Below are 13133 nucleotides of genomic sequence, written 5' to 3'. Positions count from 1 at the left end.
CTCTCTCTCCCGCCATCTCAATTCAATTCAATGACTAAGACATGGTCTCTCTCTCTCTCTCTCTCTCTCTCTCTCTCTCTCTCTCTCTCTCTCTCTCTCTCTCTCTCTTTCTCTCTCTCTCTTGCTCCCTCTCTCTCTTTCTCTCTTTCTCTCCCGCCATCTCAATTCAATTCAATGACTAAGACATGGTCTCTCTCTCTCTCTCTCTCTCTCTCTCTCTCTCTCTCTCTCTCTCTCTCTCTCTCTCTCTCTCTCTCTCTCTTTCTCTCTCTTGGTGGGGGTTGCTTGTTTAAGCCAATAGGCAAAGAGTAATGCTAATGCCATTTCGGTGTGGCTCGAGTTGAGCCCATTATTACGAACGGGGCGCTAGTGAATTTATAAGGAGATGCTGTGACAGTCATAGATGAACTTTTACAAAGTAGGCTCCCTAGTTCACTCGTTTTGCCTACAACATGCAGTCGCCGACATTTGGACGAATCTAACCGCGCAATTCGGGACAAGTCTACGGGACAACGGTGCGCTTTCTGGACATTTCATTTCATGCCAATGCGACGTAACTTGAATCGTTTCTACACGTCAAGGAATATTAGTTCTGGATTCTTTGTTTACCAGGACTGAACTCTTTGGGGGTAAGGATACCATATATGTTGCGTCCTTGTATCAGTGTATCAAATATCAAAAGATATATTGCATAATGGAAACATGTTTATATTGCAATTTCGTTTAACTTTTATGAGCCTGAATTGAGCTGCCCAGTGAAGTGTGTTTTATTTTCTGAAAGTATTTATCATGAGCAAGCTATTTTAAAACTGAATTAGTCTCTTTATTAGGCTACTATTCACAATAAGCTTTGTGCTATTTTTTCATCAAGAGAAGTATATTTTCGATCAGTCTCTTTCATATTTAAATTCCCTGCTGTTGACTCAGAAAACGTGTCGGCTTTTTTTTTAGCAAAGGTATGAGAGGGCTTTCTATGATACATACAGACCGTTATGTATGGTCTGTAAATGATTATGAATGCTTTCAGAAATGAAATAGCCTTGCCTACAAGGGACATTAACAAAGTCTAGCTAGCCTGACCTTCCGATAAGATCACAAATAGTCTACTTTCCTTGTCGGTTGCGGTCTTGTGAAAAAACCCTAACGTCAATACTTGAAGCAATGTGGTCTAAAATATAGGGGGTGTCGAAGTGTGGAGGCTCCCTGGGTTCCAGATGTATGTTCTCAGCTGTTGCCTGTCACTTTGGTGACAACTGGTCGGCGCAGAGAACTGTGACTGGCCGCTGCTGCTGCGCTGTCTGTCAGTCTCTCCCTGCGCGGTCCCATCCCCAACTCCGGGAGAGCTGCCTTGCGCTCCGCTCAACGGGTGTAGGGCGAGCCGCCTGGCGCTCTGCTCAACGGGTGAAGGGCGAGCCGCCTGGCGCTCTGCTCAACGGGTGAAAGGGCGAGCCGCCTGGCGCTCTGCTCAACGGGTGAAGGGCGAGCTGCCTGGCGCTCTGCTCAACGGGTGAAGGGCGAGCCGCCTGGCGCTCTGCTCAACGGGTGAAAGGGCGAGCCGCCTGGCGCTCTGCTCAACGGGTGAAGGGCGAGCCGCCTGGCGCTCTGCTCAACGGGTGAAGGTCGAGCCGCCTGGCGCTCTGCTCAACGGGTGAAGGGCGAGCCGCCTGGCGCTCTGCTCAACGGGTGAAAGGGCGAGCCGCCTGGCGTTCTGCTCAACGGGTGAAGGGCGAGCCGCCTGGCGCTCTGCTCAACGGGTGAAGGGCGAGCCGCCTGGCGCTCTGCTCAACGGGTGAAGGGCGAGCCGCCTGGCGCTTTGCTCAACGGGTGAAGGGCGAGCCGCCTGGCGCTCTGCTCAACGGGTGAAGGGCGAGCCGTCTGGTGCTCTGCTCAACGGGTGAAGGGCGAGCCGCCTGGCGCTCTGCTCAACGGGTGAAGGGCGAGCCGTCTGGCGCTCTGCTCAACGGGTGAAGGGAGAGTGTGTTTACTCTCTCTCCACAGTGTCACTTTCAGTCCTTTTCTGTCTTCTTGTGTGTTTAAGATTATTGATGGATATATTGTTAACTGACCTCTCTCGGTGAAACTAAGCACCTGTGCCCACTGCTCATGCAGTTCAAACGACTGCTTCATAATCACACACCTTTTTGAAGAGATTCTCAAAATTATTATAATCCCATTGGGGAATGGTGACACACACACACACACACACTCATCTCAATATTTAAGGATATCCAAAGGCACCAACACATGGCAGTGGATGTTATATTTACTAAAGTTCTCCTCAAATAGTATTTGCTCCCAACATGGTACAGTCAACATCAGCAATCAGCATAAGCATGTCTGCATGCTCTCTCTATGGAGGCTTGTATTGTATTGTGTGGCTCTGTGGTATGCTTTAGGCTAAGTATCAGTCAGATGGAGGGAGAGCAGGACAACCCTCTCTCTCACACACACACACACACACACACACACACACACACACACACACACACACACACACACACACACACACACACACACACACACACACACACACACACACACACACACACACACACACACACACACACACACACACACACACACACACACACACACACACATGCACGACACACACATACACACAGACAGGCTGGCTTGTAATCTGTCACTGTGGCCACAGCTGGGGGGCTGTATGGGAGAAAGAAAAGCATTTAACTCTCTCTCTCTCTAACTCTCTCTAACTCTCTCTCTCTCTCTAACTCTCTAACTCTCTCTAACTCTCTCTAACTCTCTCTCTCTAACTCTCTCTCTAACTCTCTCTCTCTAACTCTCTCTCTCTAACTCTCTCTCTCTTTCTCTCTAACTCTCGCTCTCTCTAACTCTCTCTCTCCAACTCTCTCTCTCCAACTCTCTCTCTCTCCTGATCCCAGCACAGCCCTGTTTAAAGCCTGTCGTCTCAGAGAGGGGAGAACAGATTTATCTGTTCTCACACTTCAGAGTGGTCTCCTACAGTGTCATGCATGAGAGGTTTTAACTGTCACTTGGTCAGGCAGTGATTATGTACAATACATTTGGGGGTTGAGTTAGTGTGACCCCGTTCATTTGGGGGTTGAGTTAGTGTGACCCCGTTCATTTGGGGGGTTGAGTTAGTGTGACCCCGTTCATTTGGGGGGTTGAGTTAGTGTGACCCCGTTCATTTGGGGGTTGAGTTAGTGTGACCCCGTTCATTTGGGGGGTTGAGTTAGTGTGACCCCGTTCATTTGGGAGTTGAGTTAGTGTGACCCCGTTCATTTGGGGGTTGAGTTAGTGTGACCCCGTTCATTTGGGGGGTTGAGTTAGTGTGACCCCGTTCATTTGGGGGTTGAGTTAGTGTGACCCCGTTCATTTGGGGGGTTGAGTTAGTGTGACCCTGTTCATTTGGGAGTTGAGTTAGTGTGACCCCGTTCATTTGGGGGTTGAGTTAGTGTGACCCCGTTCATTTGGGGGGTTGAGTTAGTGTGACCCCCTTCATTTGGGGGTTGAGTTAGTGTGACCCCGTTCATTTGGGGGTTGAGTTAGTGTGACCCCCTTCATTTGGGGGTTGAGTTAGTGTGACCCCGTTCATTTGGGGGGTTGAGTTAGTGTGACCCCCTTCATTTGGGGGGTTGAGTTAGTGTGACCCCGTTCATTTGGGGGTTGAGTTAGTGTGACCCCGTTCATTTGGGGGTTGAGTTAGTGTGACCCCGTTCATTTGGGGGGTTGAGTTAGTGTGACCCCCTTCATTTGGGGGTTGAGTTAGTGTGACCCCGTTCATTTGGGGGTTGAGTTAGTGTGACCCCGTTCATTTGGGGGGTTGAGTTAGTGTGACCCCGTTCATTTGGGGGTTGAGTTAGTGTGACCCCGTTCATTTGGGGGGTTGAGTTAGTGTGACCCTGTTCATTTGGGGGTTGAGTTAGTGTGACCCTGTTCATTTGGGGGTTGAGTTAGTGTGACCCCGTTCATTTGGGGGTTGAGTTAGTGTGACCCCCTTCATTTGGGGGTTGAGTTAGTGTGACCCCGTTCATTTGGGGGTTGAGTTAGTGTGACCCCCTTCATTTGGGGGTTGAGTTAGTGTGACCCCGTTCATTTGGGGGGTTGAGTTAGTGTGACCCCGTTCATTTGGGGGTTGAGTTAGTGTGACCCCGTTCATTTGGAAGTTATTATTGAATCTGAGAGCAGAAACATTGGTGTTTGAAACACTATGGCATGCTGTGTGTGTGTGTGTGTGTGTGTGTGTGTGTGTGTGTGTGTGTGTGTGTGTGTGTGTGTGTGTGTGTGTGTGTGTGTGTGTGTGTGTGTGTGTGTGTGTGTGTGTGTGTGTGTGTGTGTGTGTGTGTGTGTGTCCTGTGTCCAAGTGTGTGTTCATCTGTGTGTGTGTGTTTCTTTGGGAAATAGGGAAAGGGGAAGCTCTCAGAGTAGAAATCAAGGTATGGGTGTCACCTAGTGGTTAGAACAGTCACTCACTGCTTTGGTTGGCAGTTTTTGGGTTCAGCTCATTAATGACAATTCATAATGACATAACTATCTAAAGTGAAATCATATCTAGGTGATTTATTGCATCTCTTCACAAGGTAATGATACTTGATGATTCTCCAAAAGGGATAATGTTTTTATTTATTTAACAAGTCAGTTAACATGCTGACCAGACCGGACATGTCGCGCGTGCCAACGAGCGTCTGCGAAGCCAAGGGCTACAATAGAAGTAATTTATTTCTGACGCAGATCGCGCTGCACGTTCTGCCTCTCCCATCTCCTCATTGGTTTATTGAAGCAGGTACCCACGTGCGATCTCCTCATTGGTTATACCCATGTGGGTGATTGAATGACTATCTGTTTTGCTGGTCGTTGTGGTAATACTATGAAAGTTTAGATGCCAATCACCATATAAGTTCAAAGATGAAAAAGCCTGGAAGGAGGAGAGATTTTTAGAAACGATTCGGTTGACCGTTTTATGTGTGGATTAATTGTCTGAGTAAAGGACCTTGTGCATTTCAGGTAAAAGAACAACTCAATGTTTATATTCCATGACAAATTAGCTAGCAACAGCAAGGTAGCTAAACAGGACAAATTATCTAACAAGTGCAAGCTAACTAGCTAAAGTGCCATACATGTTTAATGCTTTTCAACCTGTCCCCAAGTTAATGTAATTGGTTCAGAGTTTGTTTTGATATTTTAACCTGCATGTCGTGATCGCGTTTGATGTGGGGGGACAAAATAAATGTATGCACGATAGTAGCCGGTTTGGGTTCTAATTTAAAATTCTTATTTTACAATGACGGCCTACACCAGACAACACTGGGCCAATTGTGTGCCCCGACCTATGGGATTCCCAATCATGGCCAGTTTTTATACAGCCTGGATTTGAACCAGAAAAAACAAACATTTTGAAGTGACACCTCAAGGGCTGAGATGCCTTAGACCACTGTGCCACTCGGAAGCCCCAAATTGGCATAGCAATAGCAGGACCATAATAGACCACTGCTCTTTATCAGCATAAATAATGAATATATATCTAAGCATATAAAACATACACCAAATTCGGAGATTTTTTTGTCATTTCCCGTTTCCCATTATTCAAAGTTGCTTTTCTATGAAGTATTATATATATTTCCTCACAAGCACGTCTCTGTAGCCCTACAGCAAGAAAATGCTCATCCAGAGGCAGCGCACAGACTATTAACTCTGCTACCGCACGTCAAGCGGTACTGATGCACCAAGTCTGGAACCAACAGGTCTCTGAACAGCTTCTACCCTCAAGCCATAAGACTGCTAAAACAGATTGCTAAATAATGACTACACGGACTACCTGCAGTGACCATTTTTTTTTTAGCTCTAACTCTCTTGCACTGACTCTATGAATACACATGGGACACTTTCACATTCTTACACTCAGACACACACACACACACACACACACACACACACACACACACACACACACACACACACACACACACACACACACACACACACACACACACACACACACACACACACACACACACACACACACACACACACACACACACACACACACACACACACAACATGCACACACATGCATACTGACGCTACACCCTCACACACACTGAGAAGGGAAATAAAAGCTTTGGTTTGTTATAAATCTTGGAAACATTGCAGATGCACCATGGCCGTTAAGTATGTAGAATCGGTCGATGTTTATCATATTTTTATATGCAGCAGTGTATTGTTAAATCCTCACAGGATCAGCACTGTGTAGTTGATAACTCTGCCTGCTTATTCTCATACAAACTCCTCAAGTTACATTCAATTAGGCTGGTCCCAGATCTGTTTGTACATTGTGGGCCTATGGCCAACTCCTATTGTCTTTACTATTAGCCTCGGTCCCAGAACAGTTTGCGCAGTATAACTACTAATGTCTTTGTCAATGCAAATAGGTGTTGACTATACAGCATAAACAGTTCTGGAACCAGGCTACCAACTCATCCAGTTAAAGAGGCTGGTTCCAGAACATTAGTGCTGTGGTGCGCCGTATCGTATAGCGTCAGCTAGACGACTGATCACAGACATTCGTCTAATCTTAGACATATACAGTCAGACTCGTCGGCGTCTGTGTGTGTGTGTGTGTGTGTGCACACGTGTGTGGCAGACGCCCAACAGTGTGTGTGTGTGTTTGTTAGTGAGTGTGTGCTGCAGACCCTAGCCGAGTATGAATGAGCAGAAATGTAAGTCCCGGTGCCAGTGTGCGTGTGTATGTTTTTCCTCTGTTGATTTAATACCCGTAACAGTGAAATGTACACAGAGCTGTGTTTGTGCAGGGCTGCATAAATCACCCTCGCATCCGTGTAAATCGCTCTCAAACCAAATACTCTGACACTGTGCTGACAGGCTTTTATCCCCAGACAGACAGACAGACGTGTGTGTGTGTGTGTGTGTGCGTGCTGACCTACCGACCGACCGACCGACCTAGCGAGCCCAGGTCGCTGCCGACCTACCGACCGACCGACCTAGCGAGCCCAGGTCGCTGCCGACCTACCGACCGACCGCCCTAGCGAGCCCAGGTCGCTGCCGACCTACCGACCGACCTAGCGAGCCCAGGTCGCTGCCGACCTACCGACCGACCGACCTAGCGAGCCCAGGTCGCTGCCGACCTACCGACCGACCGCCCTAGCGAGCCCAGGTCGCTGCCGACCTACCGACCGACCGACCTAGCGAGCCCAGGTCGCTGCCGACCTACCGACCGACCGACCTAGCGAGCCCAGGTCGCTGCGGACCTACCGACCGACCGACCTAGCGAGCCCAGGTCGCTGCCGACCTACCGACCGACCTAGCGAGCCCAGGTCGCTGCCGACCTACCGACCGACCGACCTAGCGAGCCCAGGTCGCTGCCGACCTACCGACCGACCGACCTATCGAGCCCAGGTCGCTGCCGACCTACCGACCGACCGACCTAGCGAGCCCAGGTCGCTGCCGACCTACCGACCGACCGACCTAGCGAGCCCAGGTCGCTGCCGACCTACCGACCGACCTAGCGAGCCCAGGTCGCTGCCGACCTACCGACCGACCTAGCGAGCCCAGGTCGCTGCCGACCTGCCGCATTGGGCTAAAAGCAGTATCAGACAGATCCGTGTGACAAACAGGAGAGAGAGAAAGAGAGGCAGGAATAACCCTGTTTTTCATGGCCAGACTAGGGAGAGTTGGTGGTCAAACCATGGCAGAGTGACGGCAGAGTCCGTCGGTGGCCTCGACCGTAAACAGTTTGTGGTCGACCCTGGTGGTCCCTACACACACCGTGCCTTGCAGACTCACTCCATGTCTATTGCTGTGCTTCTTCAGTGGTGCTACAGTGTGAGAGTACTGTACAGACATGATCTTTGACATAAGAGTTGAATTAGAGCTTTATGTTTGCTTTGCTTTTCTTGCGTCAAAGTTTCAACTTTTAACTCCAACATGCTAACGCTGAGGCCTCCATGTGAGGCCTGTCTGGGCTGCCTGTTTGAGAAGCCTGTCTGGACTGCCTGTTTGGGAAGCCTGTCTGGGCTGCCTATTTGGGAAGCCTGTCTGGGCTGCCTGTTTGGAAAGCCTGTCTGGGCTGCCTGTTTGGGAAGCCTGTCTGGACTGCCTGTCTGGACTGCCTGTTTGGGAAGCCTGTCTGGACTGCCTGTTTGGGAAGCCTGTCTGGGCTGCCTGTTTGGGAAGCCTGTCTGGGCTGCCTGTTTGGGATGCCTGTCTGGACTGCCTGTTTGGGAAGCCTGTCTGGACTGCCTGTTTGGGATGCCTGTCTGGACTGCCTGTTTGGGAAGCCTGTCTGGACTGCCTGTTTGGGATGCCTGTCTGGGCTGCCTGGCTGGTCTGCCTGTTTGGGCGGCCTGCACCTCACATTGAATCCACATGCTAAGCATTTAGCGCTTCCAGGCACAACTTTGTTTATTAGGAGTTGTAGGATGATGTGGGGGGAAACAGAGTTGGCACAGACGCTGGAGTTTAATGCCCTACCAGATCATCTGTGTTGCTGTAACCACACACACAACGTAATGGTGGGTAAAACATTCAGACCACCAAGATGATGAAGTCATTACAACTGCACACACACATATTTAATTATTTCCCCCATGCATACTCATACCAGCTATGAAATATTACTGTATCATAGTCATGGAACATGTGCAAAACTCCCTTCTCCTTTGTGGTCACTTCATTCACACTTCTATCTACACCCATTGTGGTTCTGGAAAGTTAATCTCACCCAGCCTTACCCAGAACCAGATCCAGATAAACCTCATCGGAGGGTCTGTTTCCCCCTCTCAGACCCATATCCAGACTAGCCCCAGACTGTTTCCCCCCTCTCAGACCCATATCCTGACTAGCCCCAGACTGTTTTCAACCTCTCAGACCCAGATCTAGCCCCAGACTGTTTTCAACCTCTCAGACCCAGATCTAGCCCTCTGGCCCCCTGGCTCCCTGGTCCCTAGCCCTCTGGCTCCCTGGGCCTCTGGCTCCCTGGGCCTCTGGCTCCCTGGCTCCCTGGTCCCTAGCCCTCTGGCTCCCTGGGCCTCTGGCCCCCTGACTCCATGGCCCCCTGGCTCTCAGGCCCCCCGACTCCCTGGCTCTCAGGCCCCCTGACTCCCTGGCTCTCAGGCCCCCTGGCTCTCAGGCCCCCTGGCTCTCAGGTGCCCTGACTCTCAGGCCCCCTGGCTCTCAGGTGCCCTGACTCTCAGGCCCCCTGGCTCTCAGGCCCCCTGGCTCTCAGGTGCCCTGACTCTCAGGCCCCCTGGCTCTCAGGCCCCCTGACTCCCTGGTTGGAAGTATGCAAAACGTCCCTTCCCTGGCCCTTCCTTTGTTTCTCATTCCAGACCTGCTGCCCTGTAGCCTAGCCCCTGGTCTGTTAACACGAAAGGTCAGATATTTAAAAATAGACTTTACTGGGCGTGGGGTTTATACATCCTGCAGCAAAGGTACTTCCTGGGATTTGTCCTAAAGGCCATGGTGGACTATAATATATTTTATCTGTAATTTGGATGTTGGGAATTTTATTTGGAATATTATCCTACAGGAAGTGTTACTACTATGTAGCTGATTACCGTGCTTCTACACCTGCATTGCTTGCTGTTTGGGGTTTTAGGCTGGGTTTCTGTACAGCACATTGAGATATCAGCTGATGTACGAAGGGCTATATAAATACCTTTGATTTGATTTGATTATTAAGTTTCCTGAATGGCTGACATTGCATGTTGATGATCTGGTTACAGGTCACCATTTAGCCGAGATGCATTATTTATGATGAGGCCAGAAATGACAAATGGATTATGATGAAGCATAGAATGGAATTGAAATGATATCCAGTGATTCTGAATGGCTCTGAAAATAAAACGATTACAGAGATGAGTAGACTGATATAGTCCATCCCTCTCCTGTGGAGAGATGTAATAATCAGACCACTGCTCATCCACTCCTCCTCCATTATCTAACTCTGTTTTTCATAATGTGAGATCATCTATCTTCTGGTCCAGAGATAATTCTCTTAAAGACATTCCACGGAACTTTGGCGACTACTAAGTCTTTTTTAAACCTCTCTCTTTGGTTTGGATGTGTCCGTGTGTAGTTCATACATGCATAATCTATTATCAGAATTACTGTCTTACCTCAGTGAGCCACAAAATCACTGTTTCTGGAAGCCAAGCTGCAACATTTTCCCTACATTTTCACCCATGTTTCACAGCCTCCTAGCAATTCGAGTTCTAGCCAATGAGCTCCAGCCCCTCACCATTTGAGTGACAGCTAGAAAGAGTCACATTATCCACACATGGCAGAGTGGGAGAGACAACAATGACATGGTGCACATATCTGCACATGTGTGACATAGTATGCAATTTTCAGTGACCACTCATGGCTTTCAGAACTACTGGCTAAAAAGTATACAACGTGATCTTCCTGCCCAGGAGAGTGCACGATACACACTTCTACACCGCAGTGAGGAGTGATTCGATTACAGTCTGGAGGTATTGTTCACTGATACGTGTTGCGTGGTTACCAGCATTAACAAACATACTCGGTAATGACCAAGCAGAGGTTCTCAATTAGGCCGTGCACGAGAGAAGAGGAACGCTACAAAGACAGAAACTGTCCCTAACTCAAGTTTCAAGTTTTAATGCACAAGTACGGTGAAATGCCTTTCTTCCAAGCTCTAAAACCAACAATGCGATAATCAGTAAAAATGTAATAGCTAAAACAACATATGGTAGAACAACAATAAAAATAAGAAATAAGAAGAACAACGATAAAGTAAGTAAGCTATATACAGGGTCAGTTCCAGTACCATATCTACAATGTACAGGGAGATTGAAGTGATAGCGGTAGATATGTAGAGGGGTAAGGTGACTAGGCATCAGGATAGATGATAAACAGAGTTGCAGCAATGAGGGAACATCGCAAACAGTGCTTCCTGATTCCAAGCTCTCTTTCCATTGCCAACGTGCGGTAATCCACTGTGTCGTGCTTCCTGATTCCAAGCACTCTCTCCGCTGCCAACGTGCGGTAATCCACTGTGTCGTGCTTCCTGATTCCAAGCACTCTCTCCGCTGCCAACGTGCGGTAATCCACTGTGTCGTGCTTCCTGATTCCAAGCCCTCTCTCCACTGCCAACGTGCGGTAATCCACTGTGTCGTGCTTCCTGATTCCAAGCACTCTCTCCGCTGCCAACGTGCGGTAATCCACTGTGTCGTGCTTCCTGATTCCAAGCACTCTCTCCGCTGCCAACGTGCGGTAATCCACTGTGTCGTGCTTCCTGACTCCAAGCTCTCTCTCCGCTGCCAACGTGCCGTAATCCACTGTGTCGTGCTTCCTGATTCCAAGCTCTCTCTACGCTGCCAACGTGCGGTAATCCACTGTGTCGTGCTTCCTGATTCCAAGCACTCTCTCCGTTGCCAACGTGCGGTAATCCACTGTGTCGTGCTTCCTGATTCCAAGCCCTCTCTCCGCTGCCAACGTGCGGTAATCCACTGTGTCGTGCTTCCTGATTCCAAGCACTCTCTCCGCTGCCAACGTGCGGTAATCCACTGTGTCGTCTGCCACACTGCGGGAGTCCTGCCAAATCTGGATTAGCTTCCAGACAGCTTCTCTCTCGGGGGAACAGGGCATCAAAAACCATCTTCACCTCTCCCACGAACTACTCCAGACTAGCGCATATGGCTGGCTGGTGTTCCCACACAGCAGTAGCCCAGGTGAGAGCCCTCCCGGACATCAGCGTGATGACGTAGGCTATCTTGAAGCGATCTGAGGGGAAGGAGGAGGGCTGAAGCTTGAAGATGAGGGCACACTGAGCTTGAAACCGCCAGGTACTCAGCTCTCCATTGAAGCGTTCCGGGGTAGGTATAAGTGGGGCTCCCAAGAAGGTGGAGTGACCGATGAGACGGCACTGCTAACCGCTGAGTTACAGAGGGGCTGTGGGGTTACCACCATGGTAGGCTGCCTCCCAGACAACCTGTGGAATTGCTCCAGCAAAATATCCAACGCCCGGTCATGGCTTTCAGCCAATGTTTGGACTCCCTCCATAAGACCATTAAGCAATTCCTTGTGCCTACCAATGGAGGCTCCTTGCACAGCTGGCTCAGGTCTGCTGGGTCAGTCATGGCCAGTTTGTACTATCACGTTTTCAGGGAAGACCCAGATGCAGACAACATCGAAGTAACAACAGGTTATTAATCCAACAGGGGCAGGCAAAAGACAGGTCAAGGGCAGGCAGGATTCAGTAATCCAGACAGGTGGGGCAAAGGTACAGGATGGCAGGCAGGGTCAGGGCAGGCAGAATGGTCAACACCGGGAAAACTAGAAAACAGGAACAATCTAGAGACAGGAACAGAGGGGAAAACGCTGGTAGGCTTGATGAAACAAAACGAACTGGAAAAAGACAAACAGGGAACACAGGTGTAAATACACAGGGGATAATGGGCAAGATGGGTGACACCTGGAGGGGGTGGAGACAATCACAAAGACAGGTGAAACAGATCAGGGTGTGACAGAAAGGTTGGAATATAACATTCCTTCCAAGTGCTGGAAGCCATCAAAAGTGTTGGCATGACTGAGAAGTTGCTGAGAATTTACAGTTACTTCATCTAGATCTGGATTGCAGATGTGATTATTTCCAGTGATATTTAAAACAAACACATAAAGTAAAAGTGATGCCACCATGCCGAAGTTGCCGGTCACCATTTTGTTGAGGGTGTCAGCTGATCCGGGAGAGAGACGGTATACTCTGTTTCCTCTCTGCCTTCCCACTCAAACTAGTTTGACAGACAGTGAGATGCCTGTGTAGGATCTCTCTCTCTCTCTCTGTGTGAATTCTCTGTGAATTCTTTAACATCTGGTGTGGAGCAAAAGTCTTGCCTTTCAGTTGATCATTTATGTAGTAAATGAATCATCTAATAGCAGATGTGAATCTTCTTTTGGGTGCTAGAGGTTGTGGTTATTCACATGTTGTAAATATATATCCTATCATGTTTTATCCTATTCTATCCGATTCTATCATATCCTATCCTATCATATTCTATCCTTTTCTATGCTGTTCTATTATATCCTATTATATTCTATTCTATTCTATCCTATTCTATTCTATTCTATCCTATCCTATCCTATTCTATTCTATCCTATCCTATCCT

The 13133-nt window shown here is 48.9% G+C and overlaps 1 protein-coding gene across 2 annotated transcripts in view; it reads left to right on the top strand.

Moving 5' to 3' along the window:
- Positions 1-340: 340 nt before the first annotated feature.
- The window catches only part of LOC124033163 (prickle-like protein 1), a 67970-nt gene continuing 55177 nt past the window's right edge, over positions 341-13133 (top strand). For both annotated transcript variants that reach the window (XM_046345132.1, XM_046345125.1), the window contains exon 1: positions 341-629. The gene's annotated coding sequence lies outside the window, so the exon portion shown is untranslated. The remainder of the gene's footprint in view (positions 630-13133) is intronic.

Source organism: Oncorhynchus gorbuscha, linkage group LG01 (assembly GCF_021184085.1).
Source record: "Oncorhynchus gorbuscha isolate QuinsamMale2020 ecotype Even-year linkage group LG01, OgorEven_v1.0, whole genome shotgun sequence".
NCBI classification, from domain to species: Eukaryota; Metazoa; Chordata; class Actinopteri; order Salmoniformes; family Salmonidae; genus Oncorhynchus; species Oncorhynchus gorbuscha.
Note: the sequence above shows the minus strand (reverse complement) of the source record. Positions and strands in the feature narration are given on the sequence as shown.